This window comes from Sander lucioperca, chromosome 7 (assembly GCF_008315115.2).
Source record: "Sander lucioperca isolate FBNREF2018 chromosome 7, SLUC_FBN_1.2, whole genome shotgun sequence".
Classification (NCBI taxonomy): Eukaryota; Metazoa; Chordata; class Actinopteri; order Perciformes; family Percidae; genus Sander; species Sander lucioperca.
In genome coordinates this window covers 37,138,266-37,159,947 of record NC_050179.1, presented here as the reverse complement: position 1 = coordinate 37,159,947, position 21,682 = coordinate 37,138,266, and the positions used below count along the sequence as shown (strand labels likewise).

Genomic DNA, 21,682 nt, shown 5'->3' with positions numbered 1-21,682 from the left:
TCAGTGTTTCTTTGATCATCGATTAACATTTGGCGTCCAACGTAGAAGTGAAGACGTAGCCTCAGAGGATGCTGTGGTCCCTCAATCACTCAGACTCTCCTCTGTTAGAAGATTTCAAAACACTTAAATGAAGTGATGTTTTTTTCACACAAACGCATCAACGTAAGCGACGGAAAAAGTTACAAATGATGCCGATAACAACGACAAAAAAGGCAAAAAGAAAGTTGACACAAACGTTAAAAAAAGCAACAAAAAACGTCAACATAACCATGAAAGAAATGCCGGAAGAACTAAAGGCCCTGACACACCAACCTGATAATCAGCCGTCTGACAGTTTGGCGAGGTAGGTGACTCGAGTCTGTTCGGTGTGTTCCGTGCCGTCGTCCGTCAGAGGAGCCGTCGTCCTTCATTTTGGCCGACCTGACTTGCTGGGTCGGAGGGCGGGCAGTCAGACTTCAATGACCCATCTGATTGGTTGAGAGCTAACCCGGAAATGACGAGCGGGATGAGCGTGACTAGACTCTCTCAAAATCTGACGAAAACCTTTCAAACTGACCTTTGTTGATCTGAAATGAAGACAGATTCAGCAACTGCACGGCCTATTTCTCTCTTAAAATGTTTTCGGTGAACTATTTTAGTAAAATATGAGATCGTATTCTGAACGAGCTGCCATTATGCCGGTTGAATAATGTAGACCCATGTGACGCGTTCGTCCAATCAGCTGCCGGTTTTCATTTTTTGGGCAACAATACAGATTAGCGCCGCCTGCTGCTATGGAGACGTATTACAAGTCGGCGTTGCTTCGAGGCACTTTTTGGACCTCGGGGAGCCGACCGATCAGTCCGACTGCCTTTTCTGCCGACGGTCAGCTGTCGGGTTGGTGTGTCAGGGGCTTAAGAGACAAAAGAGCGAGCTTCAGTCTGAGTGTTATCCGAGGAAGGTTGAAATCACCACCAGCGATGTAACTAATGCCCTGTTTACACGTACATGGTTATTTTAAAAAACTGAGACATTTCCCTTCATTTGTGCCCTTCGTTTACACGCAAACGGAGAATTCTCCTCTGAAAACAAGTCTTTCTAAAAGCTCCGGCCAGAGTGGAGATTTTGAAAATCTTCGTTTGCATGTTTGCATGTAAACTGAGACAAACGGAGGTTTAGGCAGCCGAGGGTTCAACAACTTCTTTTTGATCATAGTCCGTCAAAACTTCAGCTCAATTTCAATTTCCGAATGTCAAATCTGACCAGCAAAACATTTGTTCATTATTTAGTTTTGTTCTACATGTTGTGTTTTTCCTCGCTAACTGTTCCACAAGTTTCACTTTTTAACCCACGATATATATACACGTTCTTTATATTTGTCCTAACCCTTTAAACTAAACTGAGTACTCGATGAATCCCCCCCCCATCCTGGAGTTCACTGACTTTAAAATTTAAACAGAAAGACCACAAACACATCACAGTAACTTTATGCTTTTATTGTGAAAAGAGACAGAACTCAAAACTAAACATGACACAAGTCAACAGCATTTCTACAATTTCATGATCACAGCTTCCATCTTTAAAGGACTGGAAGTGGAAGAAGTTTACAATGTTCACGAGGAATCTGTTCAATCATTCTGAATTATTTTATACAAAGTTCATTCATTAGTTTATAACAATAACCTGACATATTTTTATAAGTGTGATCCTGTACAGACTCAACTGATCAGCAGTGATAAACAGGAGGAGACTCTCTGTCCTATACAGAACACAGACACACTGAGGAACCAGGATACCTGACCCTAAACCCAGGATAAAGAGGCTGAGTGAATGTGGTGTTGAAGGTGTAGAGGTGGATCAGTGAGTCAGAGGAGACTGAGTAGAAGGACAGAGAGCCAGCAGGACAGTCCACATACACTGCTACTCTATCAGAGACAGAGGAGGAGGAGATGGATGTTGATATGTTATTGTGCCAGACAGAGTAACTATCATTATAGCAGAACAGACTCCAGGACTGATCATTATATCCAAACAAACAGTCAACACTGACTCCTCTCCTCCTGATTCCTCTGTAACTCACTGATATATATTAACCCCTCCTCTCCTCTCGACCTCCCAGTAACAGCGACCAGTCAGACCATCTCTACACAGCAGCTGATCCCAGTAGTCAAACCTCTCTGGATGATCAGGATATGGCTGATCCTCCTCCATCACTAATGTCACCTTCCTGTTGTTGTCAGACAGTTTGAGGTTTCTGTTCACTGTGTTTGTGTCGAGTGTGAGTTCACAGGAATCTGACGGAGAGAAGGAGACACAACACAGCTGCAGTTATTAACCAATCAGCACTTTGATGATGACATCAGAGGGTTGGATGAGTGATGTCACAGTTTGATGAATGAAATTAGAAACACACTTACACCTCCATGGACCTGGTGTCAACCATCTGACTCCAGCAGGCTCCACCCTGAAAGGAGGGGGGGGGGGGGAGCTGAGAGAGAGAGACAGAGACAGAGAGACCGAGAGACAGAGAGAGAGACAGAGAGAGAGATAGCGAGAGAGACAGCGAGAGACAGAGAGAGAGAGAGAGAGAGAGAGACAGAGAGAGAGCGAGAGAGAGAGAGAGAGAGAGAGAGAGAGAGAGAGAGACAGAGAGAGAGAGACAGAGAAAGAGAGAAACAGAGAGAGAGACAGCGAGAGAGAGACAGAGAGAGAGACAGAGAGAGAGAGAGAGAGACAGAGAGAGAGAGAGAGAGACAGAGAGAGAGAGAGAGAGAGAGAGAGAGAGAGAGAGAGAGAGAGCTCAACCTGGAATACACTGCAAGAGGATCTAAAACTGTCCAATTTGATCCCACTAGGGGATTTTAAACTAATTTTAAGGCTACTGGAAAAACATCTTCGAAATCCTATTCTTGTTTTAAGTACTTTAGTGTTTTTAGGGCATTTTCACACCTGAAAGTCCGAACCAAGGTTCATGTTTTTGTTACATTGTAACATTTGATCCGGTAAGTTTTGGTTTCACACTGCAGTTATACAAGCACACTAAAGATCTCTACCTCTACGTCCTGCCGTCATCATGTACGTGAGCTGCGTCTCCAGATAATTATAATAGATTGGTCTGTAGATGGGCTTCCCCGTCCTCTCGTCTCCTCTCTCTGGGTCTGAGTTTTTTCAACTGCTGCTGCTCTCTCCTACTGCCTGCTGCTCTCCCCTACTGCCTGCTGCTCTCTCCTACTGACTGCTGCTCTCTCCTACTGACTGCTGCTCTCTCCTACTGCCTGCTGCTCTCCCCTACTGCCTGCTGCTCTCCCCTACTGACTGCTGCTCTCTCCTACTGCCTTCTGCTCTCTCATACTGACTGCTGCTCTCTCCTACTGACTGCTGCTCTCTCCTACTGACTGCTGCTCTCTCCTACTGACTGCTGCTCTCTCCTAGTGCCTGCTGCTCTCCCCTACTGCCTGCTGCTCTCTCCTACTGACTGCTGCTCTCTCCTACTGACTGCTGCTCTCTCCTACTGCCTGCTGCTCTCTCCTACTGACTGCTGCTCTCTCCTACTGACTGCTCTTCTCCTCTACTGACTGCTGCTCTCCCCTACTGCCTGCTGCTAGTTCATATTGTGTATACCATTATAATCTGTCTGTGTCCGTCGGTAACTGTCCTTAACAGGTCTCTCTTGAGAATGAGACCCTGTGTCTCATATTGAGTCATAATAATCAATATTCTGATTAATAGTGGATGGCTTGTGGGTGAAATAACGTGTAAATAATGAGAAAATATAACTGAACATAGCAGAGAGCAGAACAGACTATGTGCGCATTTTCACATTGTTATCATTAGATGAGTGTCTCATAGAAAGAAATGTACACACAGTGTGTACAGGATTACGGCTGCCATTGACACTGCCATACTATAATTTACAGAGACCCAACAATTCCCCCAAAAGCAAGCATTTGGTGCAACAGTGGACCTTTCTCTGTAGAGGAATATCAACATTACTCATCACTCTCACACACACATTGTGTTTGCACTGCAGGAACTAGGAAAGAGCATTTTGAGGGACTTTTTGAACTTAGAGTCGGTGCTCTCTCAGCACAAGAGGAACTTTGTACAATAATTGGTCCAGACGTCAGCGTACGTCTCTGATCTATCACATGAGCCAAGCAGCACCAGCAACTGACATTTTAAACCTCTAACTAACTAGTCTGCCAAAAGAGTAGATTAATGCTACATCCACACATCTTGTTACAGCATAGAAAGCACATTGAGTTATCATTTTAGTTCCTGGAGATGTTCTCCTTTAAAACCTCCTACAAAAATATCTCCTTCATGTTCATCAGTGTTTGTACCTGAGAGTTTCCAGTCTCCAGAGAGGATCCTGCAGTCCCGCTGACAGTAGCTTCACTCCCGAGTCTCCTGGATGATTGTAGCTCAAGTCCAGCTCTCTCAGATGGGAGGGGTTGGAGCTCAGAGCTGATACCAGAGACGAACAGCCTTCCTCTGAGATCAGACAGCCTGACAGACTGCAAACACACAGAACAACACACAGGAACTCTCTGTCAACACGTGGAGCCATGTTTTAGGTTTTTGTTTGTTTGTTGTCCAGATACATTTTGGTCCTGATTTGTAATAAATCTTTAAAATGATCTCTGGTATTTAATTATTCAACAACAAAAGCAAATTATGAAAAACCCTCATGTAAAATAACTGAGTCTAATAACTACTGGCCAAGTTTATCATATCAACACAACAGCTACACGTCAGCTGTTTATCAACTAAAGTTAATCAGAGTTTAAATGGTCACCAGTTGAATGGGTTAATGAATCCTGACCTGAGAGACTCCAGTGTGCAGTGTGGACTCTTCAGTCCGACAGAGATCCGCTTCAATCCTGAATCCTGCAGGTTGTTGTTACTCAGGTCCAATTCTCTCAGACTAGAGGACTGAGAGCTGAGAACTGAGGATAGAGCGTCACAGCTTCCCTCTGACAGGTTACAGCTACTCAGACTGGAGAGACAACAGGAAGGAAACAAGTTATTATATTTAACTCCTGTTGAAAGATAGCAGAGTATTTATTGATGAATAAATCACACTTACAGAGCTTTTTTGGAGGGACGGTAATGAAGAAGACAGATAACATTTTTGTTTAAATGTTAAAGGGGTGATAGAATGCAAAACCGATTTTACCTTGTCATAGTTGAATAACGACAGTTCAGTGGGTAAATAGGACATACGTAGAAGCTCAAAATCCCATTGATACCCCTATCCTCTGCAAATCTCACATTTTGAAACTGCCGCTGAAAACGGGCGAATCTAAACAAAGCCAGATGATGACGTTGTCATGATGTCATCATGGCAGCCCGTGCTTCTTTTTGTTCTGTGTGTTTTTGTTTGTTTTCCCTCATGTTCCTCCCTCCTGTGCCGATTACTGTGAGCTGTGGGTGCGACTTAGCTGGCAGGTGGCACCAGGTGAAGCGCTTTCCCTAATCAACCTCCTGCAGTATTTAAGGCTGGCTCTGTGATCCACTCGTCGCCAGATCGTACAGTCTACCAGTGTGGTATAGTTGCACTCCTGGCTCCCTGGGTTATCTGTTATCCTGGTGTTTTAGCTTGTGTAGCTAAAGTATTTTCTGTGTTTATCTCTTGTTGCAGCCTGCCTTCCTTGCTTGTGCTCCTGCCTGCCTGCCTGCCTGCCTGCTTGCTCATCCCACCTGCTCCTTTCTCTCTCTGTAAGGATTGGATTCAAACTCAATTGTTTGTTGGACTCTGGAGGAGGCCCTACCACATGGTCAACGCCACCACTTCACTGGGCACGCTCTGGAGAGCGCACTGCACCCACCAGTCACCACCACCACTCAATCCACTCACTGGATTCCCTCGACACAACCCTCCTTTTTGCCATCAGCACAATTATTGTATATATTTCACTCATTAAAACACTTAATCTTAATTATTGTGTTTTCGTCTGCTTCTGGGTTCCACCTCCTGTGCCGTTCCGTAACAGAACGATCTGGCCTAAAAGAATGGACCCAGCAGATTCTGACTCTAACCCTCAAGGTTTTTTGCTCCACCATGCGGTGGCCTCAAGGCATCCTGCTCGGCCAACACTCTGTTGCTACAAGGAATCATGGAATCCCTTCAACAGCTCTCAACCAACATGCCTTGTGTGGAAAACCATTCCCCTCAGCTTCCAGCTCAGTCTCCACCTGTTTTCTCACCTTCCCAAGCTGTACCCGTGAGTAATTTTCAACCCCGTGAACCTTTTGTGCCCGCTCCTGAACGCTATAGTGGAAAGTTAGGAGAATGTAAATCTTTCCTGTTTCAATGTTCACTAGTGTTCAGTCAGCAGCCTCTAACCTATTCTCTTGATGCTACTAAGATAGCTTATGTACTCGGGTTACTTTCTGGGAGGGCGAGAGACTGGGGTGTAGCTTTTTGGAACAGCCCAGTGACAACTAACGCCACATATCAACAATTTATGTCTGAAATTACCACAGTTTTTGATCACCCAGTTACTAGCAGTGATACCAGTAACCACCTGTTAAGCCTACGTCAGGGAACCCTCAGTGCTGCTGACTATTCTGTTGAGTTCAGAACATTAGCGGCAGAATTGGGATGGGATGATAGGGCTTTACAAAGCATTTCCTTTAAGGGTCTCAATGAGAATGTCAAGGACAGTTTAGTGGGTCGGGCTGAATCAAGTACTCTACCAGACTTAATCTCCCTAGCCATCCGTATTGACAACCGGTTAAGAGAGAGACGTAGAGAGAGAGCGGCCAGTTCAAACCCCTTTGCCTACCCGCCTGTACCCAGTCCAGTTTCTCGGGTTGCTTCCAGTTCTTCTTCTGCCTCTGTTAACTCTGCTTCCGTGTTACCCAAGGAGGAACCTATGCAGCTGGGACGCAATCGGCTTACCCCTGTTGAGAGGAACCGGCGGTTCAAAGAGAGACTGTGCTTATACTGTGGGGAAAATAATCACCAACTGGTCTGCTGTCCTTCCTGCCCGAACCATTTAAATGCTCAACCTCACCAGCCAAGGACGGGGTCCTGGTGAGTCAATCAGTAGTTTCCGATATTCCCCGTAGACGCATTAACATAAAGGCTGTATTATGTGTTAATGGTAAAGAGATTCCTCTCCAAGCTCTAGTTGATTCAGGTTCTGATGCTAACATTGTGGATTCAGAGTTAGTCAACCATCACCAGATTCCCCTAGCCTCACTTGAGACACCCCTAGTGGTCAGAACACTCAATGGGGAGGTTTTAGCTCGAGCCTCTTATGAAACCCTTCCTCTACCCTTGTTGTTAGCTAGCAACCATCACGAGCAACTCAGCTTCCACGTTTTGCCCTCAGCTAATGCTCCCATTGTGTTAGGTCTCCCCTGGTTACGGCTCCACAATCCCATTATTGACTGGTCTGCCGGTAAGATTACCAGCTGGAGCTCTTTTTGTCATTCCACTTGTCTCAAGTCAGCACAAATTACAAGCATTAACAAACTCAGAGCTCAAACACCAGAACCTACCGATGTGTCTACTGTTCCCCCTATCTATCATGACCTGGCAGAGGTGTTCAGTAAAGAAAAGGCCTTATCTTTACCACCTCATCGACCTTATGACTGCTCCATCGACCTGCTGCCCGGGGATCCCCTTCCCACCAGTAGGTTGTACAACCTCTCTGCGCCTGAACGCGAAGCAATGGAGCAGTACATTGGTGAGTCCCTCAAGTCTGGCATTATTCGTTCCTCCTCGTCTCCTGTGGGTGCTGGATTTTTCTTTGTGTCAAAAAAGGATAAGACTCTCAGACCTTGTATTGATTTTCGTGGCTTAAATAATATAAGTGTAAAGAACAAATATCCCTTGCCTCTGCTTAGTTCAGCTTTTGAACCTCTGGTAGGATCCACTGTTTTCACCAAGCTGGACCTACGGAACACCTACCATCTGGTCAGAATCAAGGAGGGAGACGAATGGAAGACGGCCTTCAACACTCCTCTCGGCCACTTCGAATATCTGGTCATGCCATTCGGACTCACCAACGCTCCCGCTGTGTTCCAGGCACTGGTCAATGATGTCCTCCGGGATCTGCTCAACCGGTCATTTTTCGTTTAACTTGACGACATACTTATCTTCTCCAAGAACATGGAGGACCATGTCCAGCATGTTCGACAAGTTTTGATGAGACTACTGGAGAACAAACTGTACGTTAAGGCTGAGAAATGCGAGTTCCACTCTTCTTCGGTTTCCTTCCTGGGATATATTGTGGAGAGCGGGCAGGTGAAGACGGATCCGAGCAAGGTACAGGCTGTAACTGAGTGGCCAGTTCCCACCACCAGGAAACAGTTACAGCGGTTCTTAGGTTTTGCTAACTTTTACCGCCGTTTTATTCGGAACTATAGTTCGGTGGTTGCTCCCATGAATAAACTAACCTCTCCCTCTGTTCCCTTTGTGTGGTCTGCAGCAGCTGCCAAGGCTTTCACAGAACTCAAGAACCGTTTCTCCTCTGCTCCCATCCTCATTCAGCCCGATTCCTCCAGCCAGTTCATGGTGGAGGTGGACGCATCAAACGTTGGGGTTGGAGCTGTTCTCTCCCAACGTTCAGCAGGTGATAACAAGCTACATCCCTGTGCATTCTTCTCCAAGAAACTATCGCCTGCTGAGAGGAACTATGACGTTGGGAATCAAGAGTTGCTGGCTGTAAAACTAGCTTTGGAGGAGTGGAGACACTGGCTGGAGGGGACCGTTGTTCCGTTCCTGGTTTGGACTGATCATAAAAACCTTGCATATATTCAGACGGCTAAGCGCCTGAACTCCCGCCAGGCCCGGTGGGCCTTGTTTTTTGGTCGATTCAACTTCTCCCTCACCTACCGTCCCGGCAGTAAGAATGTCAAGCCCGATGCCCTCTCGAGACAATTCTGCTCGGTTCTGGAGGAACCTATCACTCCCGACACCATCATCCCTTCTACCTGCTTGGTGGCGTCCCTGACCTGGGAGGTGGAATCTAGGGTAAGACAAGGACTTCGCACTAACCCTGACCCCGGTGGTGGGTTAGGGGTGTATGTTTGGTTCCGATTCTGTCCGCTCCCAGGTCCTCCAATGGGGTCACGCCTCCAAGTTTTCCTGCCATCCTGGAGTGGCTCGTACTCTCTCTCATCCGGAGACACTTTTGGTGGTCCACCATGGCGGTGGACGTACGGGAGTTGGTCGGGGCCTGTACCATCTGCACCAGGGGCAAGGCGTCTCATCGGCCACTGACTGGTCTTCTCCGTCCCCTTCCTCTACCTGGTCGACCCTGCTCACATATTGCTCTGGCCTTTGTCACGGGACTACCACCCTCAAGAGGTAATGACACAATTTTGTCCATTGTTGATCGTTTTTCTAAGGCAGTCCACTTCGTGGCTCTCCCTAAACTGCCGTCGGCTGCCGAGACGGCCGACCTCATGGTGAACCACGTCTTCAGAATCCACGGTATTCCTCTGGACATTGTTTCCGACCATGGTCCCCAGTTCACCTCTCAAGTGTGGAAAGCGTTTTGCCAGGCTCTGGGCGCTCAGGTTAGTCTCTCCTCTGGTTATCACCCTCAGTCCAATGGTCAGACGGAGAGGGCTAACCAGGATCTCGAGTCGGCTCTGCGGTGCGTATGTGCCCGCAATCCCTCTGCCTGGAGTTCACAACTCACATGGATTATATACGCTCACAATTCACTTACCTGCTCGGCTACCGGTCTGTCTCCATTTGAAGTTTCTCTGGGCTACTCTCCTCCTCTCTTTCTAGTTTCTAGTCGGAGATTGCATTTCCCTCCGTTCAACATCACTACCACCGGATGCGGAGAATATGGAGGGAGACTCGGCAGGCCCTTCTCCGAACACGGGAACACAACCAGCGGGTGGCCGACCGTCATCGCATCCCTGCTCCTGTTTACAGACCCGGTCAGCAGGTATGGCTCAGTTCCAAGGACATTCACCTCAGTGGTACCTCTACAAAGTTGGCCCCTCACTTCATTGGTCCATTTGAGGTTGAGAAGGTTATTAACCCCTGTGCTGTTCGCCTCAAGCTTCCTCCTGCCCTCAGGATTCATCCCACCTTCCACGTTTCCCAACTGAAACCTGTTTCCACCAGCACTCTGAGCCCTCCTATCGTCGCCCCACCGCCCACCCGGGTCATTGATGGACATCCTGCCTATACTGTTCGGCGGATTATGGATGTGAGACGTCGGGGTAGGGGATTCCAGTTTCTGGTCGATTGGGAGGGGTACGGTCCTGAGGAGAGGAGCTGGGTTTCCCGGGCTCTCATTCTTGACCCCCCTCTCCTCAGTGACTTTTACCGGGCCCATCCTGGGAAGCCCGGTGGTCCGCCTGGAGGCGGCCGTTAAGGGGGTGTACTGTCATGATGTCATCATGGCAGCCCGTGCTTCTTTTTGTTCTGTGTGTTTTTGTTTGTTTTCCCTCATGTCCCTCCCTCCTGTGCCGATTACTGTGAGCTGTGGGCGCAGCTTAGCTGGCAGGTGGCACCAGGTGAAGCTCATTCCCTAATCAACCTCCTGCAGTATTTAAGGCTGGCTCTGTGATCAACTCGTCGCCAAATCGTAAAGGCTACCAGTGTGGTATAGTTGCACTCCTGGCTCCCTGGGTTATCTGTTATCCTGGTGTTTTAGCTTGTGTAGCTAAATTATTTTCTGTGTTTATCTCTTGTTGCAGCCTGCCTTGCTTGCTCGTGCTCCTGCCTGCCTGCCTGCTTGCTCATCCCGCCTGCTCCTCTCTCTCTCTGTAAGGATTGGATTCAAACTCAATTGTTTGTTGGACTCTAGAGGAGGCCCTACCACATGGTCAACACCACCACTTCACTGGGCACGCTCTGGAGAGCGCACTGCACCCACCACTCACCACTGGATTCCCTCGACACAACCCTCCTTTTTGCCACCAGCACAATTATTGTATATATTTCACTCATTAAAACACTTAATCTTAATTATTGTGTTTTCGTCTGCTTTTGGGTTCCACCTCCTGTGCCATTCCGTAACAGACGTCACGATCTCAACTCCTAGTCTTTGTCACGCCCCAACATTTGCATAGGCTACACCACTGACCTGAGGTCAGCTTAGTCTTCTGAATCTTGCTAGGTCATGCAGATCTCCAGAGGTCCGCTATTTAATTACTAAATTCACTTCTGAGACTTTTTTATGTGAGAAATCAACTATGTAGAGGTCAAATATGGGCCATTTTACAAAAATTGATGGCTAATTGCAAATTCTGTCTGACTGTGTGTCGCATTTCAACAGGAGCTCAGCAGGCTACGTGACAGCGGCCGGTGCTACCTCACCGCCTGGCGTGTCCTACTTCATAGACTCGCTGTAAGCTAGCTGGATCTCCTTCACAAAGGGAAGCCAGCAGCGCTCCATACCCGCGCAAAGTCACCGGTTACTGGGTTACTGGACTACAAAATGCCGAGGCCCTGATGGAGCTCCAGGGCCTGCAGCTAGCAGGATTGAACCATAGGACCCATAGGATTGAAGGGACAGTAGCAGCTAACGAAATCCCTAATGTTCACAAAAATGCATTAAATTGAAATCGGACACCATTATTAGCTTTATAAGACCTTGGGGTAGATGTTATATAAGTGACGTGTCGAAATTCAAACTGTAAATATACTTATATAGATTATATATATATATATATATAGATTATATACGCTCACAATTCACTTACCTGCTCGCTACCGGTCTGTCTCCATTTGAAGTTTCTCTGGCTACTCTCCTCCTCTCTTTCTAGTTTCTAGTCGGAGATTGCATTTCCCTCCGTTCAACATCACTACCACCGGATGCGGAGAATATGGAGGGAGACTCGGCAGGCCCTTCTCCGAACACGGGAACACAACCAGCGGGTGGCCGACCGTCATCGCATCCCTGCTCCTGTTTACAGACCCGGTCAGCAGGTATGGCTCAGTTCCAAGGACATTCACCTCAGTGGTACCTCTACAAAGTTGGCCCCTCACTCATTGGTCCATTTGAGGTTGAGAAGGTTATTAACCCCTGTGCTGTCGCCTCAAGCTTCCTCCTGCCCTCAGGATTCATCCCACCTTCCACGTTTCCCAACTGAAACCTGTTTCCACCAGCACTCTGAGCCCTCCTATCGTCGCCCCACCGCCCACCCGGGTCATTGATGGACATCCTGCCTATACTGTTCGGCGGATTATGGATGTGAGACGTCGGGGTAGGGGATTCCAGTTTCTGGTCGATTGGGAGGGGTACGGTCCTGAGGAGAGGAGCTGGGTTTCCCGGGCTCTCATTCTTGACCCCCCTCTCCTCAGTGACTTTTACCGGGCCCATCCTGGGAAGCCCGGTGGTCCGCCTGGAGGCGGCCGTTAAGGGGGTGTACTGTCATGATGTCATCATGGCAGCCCGTGCTTCTTTTGTTCTGTGTGTTTTTGTTTGTTTTCCCTCATGTCCCTCCCTCCTGTGCCGATTACTGTGAGCTGTGGGCGCAGCTTAGCTGGCAGGTGGCACCAGGTGAAGCTCATTCCCTAATCAACCTCCTGCAGTATTTAAGGCTGGCTCTGTGATCAACTCGTCGCCAAATCGTAAAGGCTACCAGTGTGGTATAGTTGCACTCCTGGCTCCCTGGGTTATCTGTTATCCTGGTGTTTTAGCTTGTGTAGCTAAATTATTTTCTGTGTTTATCTCTTGTTGCAGCCTGCCTGCTTGCTCGTGCTCCTGCCTGCCTGCCTGCTTGCTCATCCCGCCTGCTCCTCTCTCTCTCTGTAAGGATTGGATTCAAACTCAATTGTTTGTTGGACTCTAGAGGAGGCCCTACCACATGGTCAACACCACCACTTCACTGGGCACGCTCTGGAGAGCGCACTGCACCCACCACTCACCACTGGATTCCCTCGACACAACCCTCCTTTTGGCCACCAGCACAATATTGTATATATTCACTCATTAAAACACTTATCTTAATTATTGTGTTTTCGTCTGCTTTTGGGTTTCCACCTCCTGTGCCATTCCGTAACAGACGTCACGATCTCAACTCCTAGTCTTTGTCACGCCCCAACATTTGCATAGGCTACACCACTGACCTGAGGTCAGCTTAGTCTTTCTGAATCTTGCTAGGTCATGCAGATCTCCAGAGGTCCGCTATTAATTACTAAATCACTTCTGAGACTTTTTTATGTGAGAAATCAACTATGTAGAGGTCAAATATGGCCATTTTACAAAAATTGATGGCTAATTGCAAATTCTGTCTGACTGTGTGTCGCATTTCAACAGGAGCTCAGCAGGCTACGTGACAGCGGCCGGTGCTACCTCACGCCTGGCGTGTCCTACTTCATAGACTCGCTGTAAGCTAGCTGGATCTCCTTCACAAAGGGAAGCCAGCAGCGCTCCATACCCGCGCAAAGTCACCGGTTACTGGGTTACTGGACTACAAAATGCCGAGGCCCTGATGGAGCTCCAGGGCCTGCAGCTAGCAGGATTGAACCATAGGACCCATAGGATTGAAGGGACAGTAGCAGCTAACGAAATCCCTAATGTTCACAAAAATGCATTAAATTGAAATCGGACACCATTATAGCTTTATAAGACCTTGGGGTAGATGTTATATAAGTGACGTGTCGAAATTCAAACTGTAATATACTTTTATATGCCGAAAGTGAAGCTAACTAGCCGCGATCTGTAGCTACACATAGGATGAAGGGACAGTAGCAGCTAACGAAATCCCTAATGTGTCACAAAAATGCATTAAATTGAAATCGGACACCATTGTAGCTTTATAAGACCTTGGGGTACATGTTATAGAAGTGGCGTGACGAAATTCAAACTGTAAATATAGCTACTCTAGTTATGCCGGCAGCTGGCAGCCAGCCAGCTTCACGGAGCCCTGAGCCCAAGAAACGGTGACTTTCACTGGGTATGGAGGTTCAGGTTGCGCTTCTCGTCAGACTGTGTGGAGCTCCTAGCTAAAGTCCGAACATCTACCAAATTTTTATAAAACGGCCCATTTTGAGCTTTGTATAGTTGATTTATCGCTTAAAAAGTCTCAGAAGTGAATTTAAATAACGAAATAGCCCACCAACATGTATAACTTTGCAGTGTCTGAAATATGAGACCTGCTGTCTCGTCTCCAAGGTGTTCGCTCAAACCAATCAGCGCGCAGCTCATCTAAATATCATGAGCAATGGAGGAGCGGGGGGGTGGCTAATTGGGCTTAAGCCCCGAATGTTTTGTCAAAAGCCCTGAATCTGTTTAGGTTTTTTAAAAAACTTCAACTTTGTTTCATTTCCTCTCTCAGTCTTTCTGACTGGAGTGGCAAAAATGAAACAAAAGCTCTATTACCGTGCGTGGTGGCGGACGGTAATGCATCGCGCATCACTCAGCTTGTTTGCCAATGCCAATAAAAACTAACGAAGAAGAATATAAATCTCTTCTTCGTCATTAACTTGTCATCATGGGCTGGCGGGCTGTGTCATGTGTATGTTTCATCGGTGTCGCGAGCATAATGGCTAACCGGCTGAAGTTATGGATATAACAAAGTTTTTATACGGAACAGGAACACTAGTAACCATAGTAACAGACCTCACGGCGGAGAGTCAGGAGCAGCGTCAGACGAACCGCGACAAGTGTTGCAGGTTTGTGAATCGCTGTGTAACACTGAGTTAAGTGACTGTATTGCTGGCTAGCTAGCGAGTTAACATTATTAGTTGTTATTAAGAGAAATAGTTGCTAATAGAGATGGGCGGATGATTGTCTGATGATTTGTCATGTACACAGGGGGTAGGGGGTTGGGGGGGGCACTCGTAAACCGAAACACACAGCTTGTATCAAATGCAGAGTTATCTCAGGGCATGTTTTACAGCTAATCTCGGCACATTAGTGGGATAAGAAGAGAGACTAATTGAGAAATATAGTGTTAAAGAAGATCAGAAAGACACTGAGAGTTTATTTCCTCCTCTGATGACAACAATTCCAAGTACAGATGCATCAATATCACTGGAAAAGTGATTTTTTTTCCCCCATACTTTAATTTAAAAGTAAATCTTTAATATATTTACATTCATTACATAAAAAGTAAAATATTTCAAGCCTTTTATTGTTTTAATCTTGATGATAAGGGCTTACAGCTCATGTAAATCAAAACTCGATTTTTTCCCCACCCCTCATATAGTCCATATGCATATCATTATGCCACACAACATGCAATCAGTATATCCACCTTATTTTTCAACTTTGAGCTAAGTAAGCTATTTCTGTGAATGTGTGAGACTTCGGTTCATAGGGAAATAACTAGATGAATAACAAAGTGCTATTAATGATAAAAATATTTGTGCTACCAAACTAGTGTTACAATTATGACAAATTCAATACATCAAAATATAGGGTAGGGTAGAAAATACCAGTTTCCAATATCAAGAAGCATAACAAGCTTTTTGTACAGCTAGAAATAACTGTAAGCGGATAACATCGGAAGCCAGACACATTCCATTTACAAATGTCCGTGCCACTCTTCCGTGATAATAAGGTGGATACCATAGGCCAAAAATGTCCCCTAAAAAGGTGTTAGGTTAGGTTTGTTTGATTGTTAGTTGTATGTTTTGCCTCTGATTGATTGGTGTCTTATCATTTCTTGCAGGATTATCAGAAGTGCTGCCGCTCTTCTTCCACTCGACACCACACTACCATCATCACTGGACTTCATCACTCACCTGGCCTCATCCTCACGGCCTTATCCTCACCTGGCCTCATCCTCACCTGTATTGCTTTCGTTCTAAATTTCTATTTACCTGTTAAGGATAATTTTTGTATAATTGAAATGCATGAATTAATAAAGTGTTCTGTTTTAAAACAGATTTGTTATTGTTATAATATTACATTATTAATACTTGTGTATTGTTTAAAATACACAATAACCTGTTGTGCAGTTAAAGCTTCAATGTTCTTTTTCCATTTCATGGATCTGATGTAGGAAATTTATCAGCTAAGCACAAACTAAACAGAACTGAACTCTTAAGATTAGTAATGATGTTTACACCAAATTCCAATTTACCTATGTAGGCTAACGTAAAAATAGTCGATATGGTGCCTCTTTTTAGTTGCCAGGGGTGAAAATGAGTCATCCTACATTGTTGGTGTTTGGATTCAGTACAGCTGGAGAACAATAAAATACAAATAGGTGTAGGCTGTAGTATGGGGATGTTTTTTTTTACTGAGTAACTATTATCATTGCCATATAGTGTATAGAATTTAGAGATTCTATATCTCAAACAGCCTAAAAAATAGTGCATTTAGCTGACGTAATTGGGGAAAAAAATCTCCACCGGGGGGACCATGCCCCGGACCCCCCTAGGTTTGGGCTAAGCCCTGAATGTTATATCGTCTGGCTCCGCCCCTGTTCATGAGCATACCATATTTGGAAGAAAGCTCTTGTTCCAATAGAGACAAATTCACAGGGTAGTTAAGGGCCTAATTTAATAGCATTCGGGCAATTTTCAGCCCAACCAAATGTACATACCCTATTAGGAGACCTTAAGGAACAATGTAAAATACCCTATATAATCATTCTATCACCCCTTTAAGTCTGGACTTTTGGTGATAGATAATATAAAATCCCTTTTAAACACAAGTTGAAATTCTTGCAATAGTATTCTAAACATGTTGGAAACATGATAACTAATGTGACTGAATGAGGAGTAAAAAGACATCCAGTATTCAAATCACTTAAGATTTTTAAAAACAAGTAGGTTCTCAATCTCAGCCATAGCTCATACTTTGTGCTTTATGACATATTATAAATAAGAACAAAATGATTTGGAAACATTAAAGATTCCTAATTGTTAAATTTAAATCCTGACATACAGTAAGAAGGGCAGTTTAAATTTATAAAGCTTAATGTTTAGGAGAAAATACTATAAGAAGACAAATAACGATGTGTTTATATGTTGAGTCTGGACTTTGGTGATACAGTATATCAAATCCCTTCTCAGCATGTTTAAATATCTGCTGCTCCACTCTGAACAAGTTGGAAACATGATAATTAATCGTAACGAATTAAGCATATTACACGAGAGGAACGATTAACGCCATTTTAGCACGACAGTGATGCGGCTAGGACGTAAGCATGACTGAGTGATAATATGACTTTACATCAAACTCTCTGTGTAATAAAGTGATTATATACAACAGTTACCAATAAATAAAGTTATAATCAAACTGTATTCATATTGTGGGGCAATTCACTCTCAAAATAAAGAAAAGCAACAGAGACGATTTGTAGTCCTCCCTGTTAAACCTAGTAAGCCAGTCTCTTAAGCTAACATTAGCTTTGTAACGGTAGAGATCGTGCAAATTTTCCAACTATCGCACATACAAACCAACTGCTGGCTAACTTAATCTGTTATAACTAAATATCTACTGAAAAAATATTTTTTCATGGGTATATTTAGATACTATACATCTGCAGACTTCTTATTGATGTGTCAGGGCACAGCTGATGTGATCGAAACAGCTGATGTGATCCAAACCACTGATGTCATCCAGCTGATGTGACCAAACAGTGGATGTGATCCAAACAGCTGATGTGATCCAAACAGCTGATGTGATCCAAACAGATGATGTGATCCAAACGCTGATGTGATCCAAACAGATGATTGATCCAAACAGAGATTTGAGCCAAACTATTCCAGTACAGTAACTCCAGAGTGTTGTAAATGTTTCTCAATGATCACTCTCATCCTCTACAATCATTCATCACTACTAAGTCCTTCATATAATCAAAATAACACACAAATGATGCCTATTATCAATACTGTAGGTTAATGTTACTGTTTTGTGATCAGCCGCGAAGTTACATGTTGCCATGGAAATGGCGGGAGTAATATTTATGTGATGCACCAGGTGCTCAAATGGCTCTGGGTGTGCTGTCATGCTAATTTGAGTATATACTAATGTCTAGTTGACCAATGAGATTGTCTGGTCGGATCTATTTGTTGTATAATATGAAAAACAAATGTCCAGTCATCAACGTCACATGATATTAAAATATAAATATTTCTGGATCTCAGCCACCGTTCGTATTTCATTCTTTATGAAGTGATTCTAAATCAGAATAAAATACTTTAGAACATTCACTTCTTTTGAATGTTTCAAAGTATTTTCAATACTGTGTTTCAAGAGATATGTTCTTGATCTGACTGAGAGTCTCCAGTGTGCAGTGTGGACTCGCCAGTCAACAGCAGATCAGCGTTCACTCAGCGGTCCATCCTGCAGGTTGTTGTACTCAGGTCCAGCTCTCTCAGACTAGAGGGACTGGAGCTGAGACCCGAGGACAGAGCGGCACAGCTTTTTTGCTTCTCTCGGCCATGTATTACAGCACTCCGTCTGGAGAGACAACAGGAAGGAAACAAGTTATATATTTTAACTCCTGCTGAAAGATATCAGCATATGTAGTGATAAATTGCCTCACACTTACAGAGCTTGCTGGGGCTGGAACACAGGCAGCAGACACAGCAGAGCCGCCTCTGTAGCACGGTATGTCTTCAGGTCAAACACGTCCAGAACTTCTTCTGAGACTAGTAAGATGAAGACCCAGAGCTGACCACTGAGCAGGAGACAGTTACGTGTGAGAGACGTCCTGGACTCACGTAGCATTGGATCTGCTCCACTAGACGAAAAGGATCATTCCGTTCATCAGATAGTGGACACAGATGAGGCTTCTCTCTGCAGACAGAACCTCAATGATCTCTACTGATGTCATCCACTGTTGCTGATCGGTCACTGAGCTACTTCCTGTCTCAGTCAGCAGGCCTCGTAGAAGATTCTGATTGGCCTCCAGGGAAAGACCGAGGAGGAAGCGCAGGAAGGAACAAGTCCACTGTGTCCATTTGGACATCTCTAAGGCCTGTCCACAGCACTCGGTAGACCTGTGTTGATGTGTGTTCTCCTGCCAGCAGATTGACACCAGAGTTGGTGAATGTCAGATGGACATGAAGAGCAGCAGAAACTCCTGAACACTCAGATGGATGAAGCAGAACACTTTGTCTGGTACAGTCCATCTCTCCTCTTAAAGATCTGTGTGAACACACCTGAGTACATGAGGCTGCCGTGATATCGATGACACACTCTGTCAGAGTCTGATTCATAGAGATCAGGTTCCTTCTGCAGTGCACAAAAGCCAGTTTCCAGCGTACTCTCGATCATATCCTGCTCTCTGGACTCCAGTCTGGATCCGTCTCAGCACTCCATCATACTTGATGTTCTCACTTCTGGCTGAACACCAGCGAAGTGGATGTACATCGCAGTCAGGGTCGTGGGCGCTCCTCCCACTGGTCTTCACATGTCCCCAGACGTAGCGTGATCCAGCAGAGAGAGGGATGTGCCACATGATTTGGAGCTCGTGATTCGGATGTGAGCAGATGATTCAGCTGGCGCTCCTCATCTCTGAATCTCTTCCTGAAGTACTCCTCCTTCGAGGTCAGTGAAACCTCTGACTCTGTACCATGTCAACCCACTCAGGAGGGATCGTGATTGGCTGCGGCAGGTCGTGTGGTTAACAGAGCTGAGCAGAGGGAAGCAGATCTGATGAGTTTGGTCAGCCGCACACCCACTGAGGTGGAGTTTGTAACATCAGTCAGGAGCTCCGTGTTGAGGAAGTCCAGAGGAAGGAAAGCGACACTCATCCAGACCGCTCAAAGATGACCCGACCGGAACTCTTCAAACCTGCAGATCCTGCTTCTTGGTTCACTAAAGAAGTAATCAACAAGTCCACAAGCTGTGTACTTTCTCTCTCTGCAGCACATTCAGCACTCGATGATGTGAATGGAAATGTGCGAACTGGAGGTCTTGGTTGGCTTGGTCTGCCGCCAGTCCAGAGTGAAACTTCTGTGTGTAGGACTGTTTCCCGATGCCAGCCACTCCCTTAGTCATCACGGTTCTGATGGTCATCTCTTACAGGTGGGGTTTAAAGATGTCCTCTGGTCTGATGTGTGTTTCTGTCTGCTGGTTCCTGGGATGCTGTTCAATCGTCTGACCTCCTGTTCCGCATGACCGCTGGCAGTGCCTCCTTTGTGATGTAGATCTCTGTGAACATCTGATCAGACAGGGATTTGGGTCCGCTTTCGCAATCCCTCAAACACACACTGGAACTTGTCGGTTAGGTGAGATTGAGTTACGCGACAAACTCCCGATGACGTCCTGATGAATACAGACAAAAAAGCTCAGTAAGTAATTTTGTCAAAGAAAAACAGGAACATTACTTTGACCTGCTCTGGAGACATTAAGTTAATGTCCCATAGTTCCAGCAAGTTCACTCTTTAGAGAATCCTCTTACTGCGCGTGCAGACGGTCAGCCAGTTCGTCCTGCTGCAGTCTCCTCAGGAAGGGCAGTGTGATCGTCCGAAATGCCTCTCTGCTCTCCTTGATGTTCATCTTATCCGCCCTCGTACTCTCATGCAGCATTCTGGGTCGCTGGACTCAGAAGCGTCGGATCTGCTACAGCTCGTTCTTCACAAAGGATGCAGTTCTCTCCAGCAGCTGGAACAGAAGATATATGAATGACTCAATCAAACTGAACTCATGGAGGCAAACAGCAGATCTATGTGGAGAGAATGACAACTCCACTGGTTCTGAACAGTGTGCAGCATGGAGATGATGTGACAGAATAGCAGCAAAAGTAGTTGGTTTACAGTACAGACATAAGATGGAGTCCAAGGTGTTTGATGCTGCTGGCAGACTGACCACTGGGAACCTCTGAGCTCTCCTGGTCCACTCTGTGGAGGAATCAGGAAGAATTAGCTCACATCATTTCTGTCCACTGCCCCAATAATACTACAAACAGCCCCTCACAGCTCAAACAAGCTCATTAGTTTCTCATGAGCAACCAACCTGCACCCCTGAGTTGGAGTCATCCCAGAGAAACAATAGAAAGAACCTGAGCTGTTGTTTGTGCTTATGCACCAAACAGCAGCTCATACCCAACCTTGTCAGAGTCTTTGGGTGGTGTCCTGTAAGGGATACTGACTGGGGTCTTCATCATTCTGCTGGGAGACTTCAATGCTCACATCAGCAATGATGGAGAAACATGGAGGGGAGTAATTGAGAGGAGCAGGCTATGTTATCTGAACATGAGTGGTGCTTTGTTGTTGAACCTCTAAACTATAACTACTTGATGGCCATAAGGAACACCATCTTCGAGCATAGAGAGGGTGATAAGTGTACTTGATGATCAACGTTGTGGTCATTTTGTCAGTCTGAATTAAATTCCATCCTGGCTGTGGAACGCTGCTTGTGATTTTCATGGTCCAGATCTCAAGGCGCAGCTGGAGAGAGGAGAGTGTCCGTTTTGAGGACATCTAATTGCGTATCTGCTCTTTGCAGATGATGTGGTTCTGTTGACTTTATCAGACAGTAACCTCCAGCACGAACTGAGGCGGTTTGAACCCGAGTGTGAAGCAGGTGGCTTTAGAGTCAACACTGGTTCTCTGCCAGAAAATGGTGGAGTAATGTCTCTAAAAAAGGAGTTCAATTATCTCAGATCTTGTTCTTGAGTGAGGGTGAAATTGAGCGTGAGATGGACAGGTGTTTTTGGGTGGCATCAGAACAAAAGCATCAGACTGGAAAAGTTTTTGATTTATCGATCTATGTTTTTTTTTAGTTAATTAATTAATAAATCTTTTTGGCATTTTCAGCCTTTATTTTGAACGGACAGCAGAAGACATGAAAGGGGAAGAGAGGGG

The 21,682-nt window shown here is 45.6% G+C and overlaps 1 pseudogene; it reads right to left on the bottom strand.

Annotated features, from left to right (window-relative positions):
* Nucleotides 1-1,442: 1,442 nt before the first annotated feature.
* LOC118495500 overlaps nt 1,443-21,682 on the bottom strand; it is a 43,834-nt pseudogene continuing 23,594 nt past the window's right edge.